Consider the following 5,299-nt stretch of genomic DNA (forward strand, 5'->3'; position numbering starts at 1 on the left):
GTTTTTTTGATGGGCAAATTAAAAATGCTCATTAAACAGGTGGATGGAAACCCACTGTGATCTGTAAACTCTCGCCTCTACTCCTCTAGTTGTCACCCACCATATCTAGCATTACATTTTGGACATCTCCCTCCATTTGTATTTTGTATTTATTTATTTATTTGAGGGACAGTGCACATTAACATGACTGTAAACATGCCAGTGTTAGCCAAACGGCAAATTTTCAACCGATGTCCCTTGGCCAGAACTTAAGATAGCCATTAAAAACAAACACCAACAATAAAACGCACAAGCAAATAAAAATAGAAGTAAATATAACATAGTCCGTAGCAAGCCAAAGCAATGGGCACCATACAAGTTAAGACAGACTATACAGGCAGACAGACCAGCACAGACAGTTAAAGCATGCCAACATTAAGATCACATTAGAGAATGCACTATAAAACCATAAGCATGCTATAGAGACACTGCGTAACGCGTCATCATTCAGAAACCACGCCCAAGATGGGGGAAAACAGAAACCCCCCCTCCAATCCTGGCGTTTTCCTATGTCACGTGCATGGTTGCGTGTTGCGTGTATACGGAAGATGAACACTCCAACTTACTTCCTTGACAGCTAGATCCACATTTTTCTTCTCGCCAATTTTCAATGGCTTCCTTGTTTTGCTCAGGAGTACAAAAAAACTTTAACTGACGATTTTTTACATTTGTTGTCTGCGCAGCCCCACCACACAACAGCTTTTAGCTATGTTTAATTCAAGGAAAATGACGCTGGTGTGTGGAAATGAACTGAGCTTTTCCCCCGTGATGGGCGTGGCCTATTTCATGCAGTGTCTCTATCTGATGATTAAACAAAGATCATGAAGTCATTACTGATGGCTTCTGGACGATATCGGGTCTTAAAAAGTTGTCAAGAGCCTCTTGGGATCTAGCTTTGACATTTGCCATTTATTCTAGTCAGCATGCCATTTGTCCGAGTGAGTAGCAGTTAGCTAAGGGGGTGGGGCTTAGTGATAGGTAAATAGGGCGGATTCCGACACGAACACACAATGAACATCCACCATCCTATCACATCATACTGTAGACATTGTGACATCACTGATGATGTCACAATGCCTATGACATCACTGATGATGTCACAATGTCTATGACATCACTGATGATGTCACAATGTCTATGACATCACTGATGATGTCACAATGTTAGTGGCAAACAGGGAAGGGATGAAAACTGTTGTTGACACTTCATCAGCGACGATGGCGAGCGGAGTCAGGCAGGAGCTCGCCCAGCTAATGAATTCAAATGGATCTCACAAAGATTCTGCTGCGAAGTATCGACACATTTTGGAGGAGGTCATTCGACTGACGGATGCAGATCGACTGGAATCCTTGAAGGCCTTTGTGGAAACAATGGTCAACGAGAAGGTCAGTGTCTCCATCTCCAGGCAGCTGCTCACAGACTTCTGCAGGCACCTGCGCAACCTGCCTGATGGCACGGCCAAAGCGGTATACCAATTCACCCTGGAGAAGATTCAGCCCAGGGTCATCTCCTTCGAGGAACAAGTAGCCTCGATCAGACAGCATTTGGCAAACATTCACGAGAAGGAGGGGGAATGGAGAAACGCCGCCCAGGTCTTAGGTGGTATTCCCTTGGAAACGGGACAGAAGCAGTACAGTGTCGACTATAAGCTGGAGACGTACTTGAAGATTGCCCGTCTCTACTTAGAGGATGATGACGCCGTGCAGGCAGAGGCCTACATCAACAGAGCCTCACTGCTTCAGAACGAGTCCTCCAACCAACAGCTGCAGATCCACTATAAGGTGTGCTACGCTCGGGTCCTCGACTTCAGGAGGAAGTTCATTGAGGCTGCGCAGAAGTACAACGAGCTGTCTTATAAGTCCATTGTGCACGAGAGTGAACGTCTCGAGGCACTGAAGCATGCCCTGAACTGCACCATACTGGCGTCCGCAGGCCAGCAGCGCTCCCGCGTGCTGGCCACTCTGTTTAAAGACGAGCGCTGTCAGCAGCTGGCCGCCTATGGGATCCTGGAGAAGATGTATCTGGGCCGCATCATCAGAGGCAACCAGCTGCAGGAGTTTGCCGCCATGCTGATGCCTCACCAGAAGGCCACCACGGCAGACGGCTCCAGCATCCTCGACCGAGCGGTGATGGAGCACAACCTGCTGTCGGCCAGTAAGCTCTACGACAACATTACGTTCGAAGAACTCGGGGCGATGTTGGAAATCCCCCCGGCAAAGGCTGAGAAGGTCGCCTCGCAGATGGTCACCGAAGGACACATCAATGGCTCCATCGACCAGATCGATGGCATCGTGCACTTTGAGACCCGTGCACCCCTTCCCACCTGGGACAAGCAGATCCAGTCTCTGTGTTTCCAAGTCAACCACCTCGTAGAGAAGATCCACCAGGCCGCTCCAGAGTGGGCAGCCAAGGCTATGGAGAGCCAGATGACCCAGTAACCATCTCTTACGCCCCCCCCCCCCCCAAACTCCGCCCTCCGCCGAGCCCCCTCCCACCTCGTCGTTTTGTCTTCCTACTCCAAACTCACCACGTCTTTACTCTCCCAGTAAAAGGAGGCACCCAAGGGACACAGTGTCACTCTTCAGATGTTTCCTTTTTTTGCCAGATATTTGGACAGCACTGTTCTTTTATTTAATCCTTTGAGTCCAAGAACTCAAAGATATCAATGATGGATTCATTGTATATTCTCATGTTTTTAATTTCAGATGCCACACAGCAAAATACCTGTCAACTTCTTCTTGAATTAGCTTCATGTAAACTGAGCAAAGGGGATTAAACTTGAAGGCGAGGGGGAAAAGGGATGGTGATGATGGCTCTGTGAGTGTGAAGGCCTGAAAACATAAAATATTGCTGTAGCGCCCCCCCATGGGAGGATGTTTTCATCTTCTTCAACAGATTAAGAGTTGTAGACTAGCACATGATGCTACCTCCGATACATATGCAGTCGCCAGCTATTTCTTTTCACCTGACAGCAAGGACTTTCACCAACAGGACGTAGTACGTGGGAGGATCATGCTAGTCCCCCTGTTCCCCTCCCGACTGACCAGAGGAGGTGTACGCCCGACCAAGCCGGAGGTAACACGGGGGGGGGGCTTGAACCTGCGACCCTTGTGTTAAGCAGGGAATCTACCACTGCATACGCGCATGACCATGTTAATTAAAAGCTAGGTTAACGAGATACAGACTTTGTCTGCACATGTGTGTGTTTGAGGGGATATGTGTGCACAGCTATGTCCATCCCTTGGTGTGTGTCTGTAGTTATATGAATATTTATCTGTGTGTGTGTGTGTGTGTGTGTGTATGTGTGTGTGTGTGTGTGTGTGTGTGTGTGTGTGTGTGTATGTATGTGTGTGTTATCCCCTGGTGGGTCACAGGCTCGCAGCAGGCTTGTCTTTACTATAGCTGCATCAAACTTTCATGGTGTTTACACCTTGCAGCATATGGCTCTGTGACCTGTGTGTGTGTGTGTGTGTGTGTGTGTGTGTGTGTGCGCGTGCGTGCGTGTGTTTGCGTGTGTTTCTGTGTGGGGTCTGTGAACTGCAATCTGTCCAATCTGTCCAAGGCAATCCAAGGGAAAGGTGAAGCCAATGCGCAAGTGCCTTAAACCTGCATTCTTTCGAATGGCCTGGAGGGGTGGACTCCACTGGCTGCCAAATTAAGTCAGAATGTATAGAAGTCAATGGGAAAATGACCCTACTTCTCACTTGATTTATGGCCTCAGTAAACACTTGAATCAGTTGATGGTCTCAATCGCTAGTCATGCTGTCTTCAATACAGCATGATGTAAATCCGTTTAGAGTGACATAGACGATGAAGCAGACTGTTTTGGGGCGTGACTGACACGTCGCCTGTCCAGTAAAATTGGCTAAGTGGCTCATGATGATGTCATCAGTGATGTCACTTGAGCAATTGTGATGTCATCAGTGATGTCACTCGAGCAATTGTGATGTCATCAGTGATATCACTCGAGCATTTGTGATGTCATCAGTTCCTGGCTGAGGCTTTATGAGTGGTGGGAGAAGAAGTAGGGAGAAGAGGACAAGTGGCGCATCATCTCTCCAGAGTCTCCGCCCATCTCCAGATGGGTCATCTCCAGAGTCTAGTTTGTAAAAAAATAAAATAAAAAGAAATTCACGAACAGTTTGGTTAATCAACAGTCCAAGTCATGAGATGTTAGATGTGTTTATAGAGTTTGGTCCCTGCCTGCCTGCAAGACGACGCATGAATCAGGTCTAGCAGCAGATCAGCAGAGGCAGACAGCCTCAAACACCAGGTGATTGACAGCTCTATAATTCACATTTAATAGCAGGGGATGGAAACATGCATTATTTCGTACTTTTCTTTTGCAGATTTTCAGAAAATTTGGTTAATGTGCGATGCATTTGGACGGAAAGCCAACTCATGTTATGACTGAAACATAAAGATTATCTACGATGAATGGTGCAGCTCTCTCTCTCTCTCTTCGTCTCATTCCAGCTCCTGCACTCTCACTCTATCTTTCCCCCGTCAGACCGTCTTAACAATTTAAAAGCAAGCACAAAATATGCATGGACTCCTAAACTCTCTCTCTCTCTCCCCCTCCTGCACTCTCTCTCCTCCCTCCCTCCCTCCCTCCCTCCCCCTCCCTCTGGAGCGAGCAGCCGGTGTGTGTGTGTGAAGTGCGATGTCAGGCCCTCGTCGATCATGATTTCCTGGTAGAGCTCTCAATAACTCAGCAGGCCCTCAGGCACCATGAGAGCGCAATTAGGTCGGCTGACAACTCCATCTTTCTCCTCAGAGGTAAAGTGGTGCGACCGCGTCGGTATTCATCTCAATGGAGGTGTTGACTAATATAAGCCAGGGATCATTTCCTGCTGCTTGTGTACAGTGTAGCCTCGTGATTCTGAACCTCTCTCATAGCAACGATGCTTACTTACTAGAGGACCGCAGGAATGAGTCCAGAAGACCTGGATGTTAGCGCTTCCTGGTTCCTGTGTGTAAACAACCTCAATGAGATTTTTGTGTGGGGATTTGGGTTAAATAAGAAATAAGATCTGTGGTTAACAAAAGGTTATGAAACGGCAAACGTCGTGTTCAGCAAGATAATCTGCACAAACGAGGAGCACTTTTATGATTTTCGAAGTGTATATGCTATATATATATATATATATATATATATATATATATATATACTATAACTTGATATCAAGTGGCGCGGCGGGCCGTGAGTTTGAAACCCCTGGCGTAAACCATTGCGGGATTACTCCCCCTTTATACATTG

General features: G+C 47.2%; 1 pseudogene across 1 annotated transcript; it reads left to right on the forward strand.

Annotated features, from left to right (window-relative positions):
* Positions 1-1,256: 1,256 nt before the first annotated feature.
* LOC310789748 (COP9 signalosome complex subunit 4 pseudogene) lies at positions 1,257-2,477 on the forward strand (annotated as a pseudogene). The gene has a single exon. The product of its transcript is annotated as a COP9 signalosome complex subunit 4 pseudogene (transcript).
* The last annotated feature ends 2,822 nt before the right edge of the window (positions 2,478-5,299 follow it).

The sequence above is a fragment of the Poromitra crassiceps genome (genome assembly GCF_964638095.1).
Source record: "Poromitra crassiceps genome assembly, chromosome: 15".
NCBI lineage: Eukaryota > Metazoa > Chordata > Actinopteri > Beryciformes > Melamphaidae > Poromitra > Poromitra crassiceps.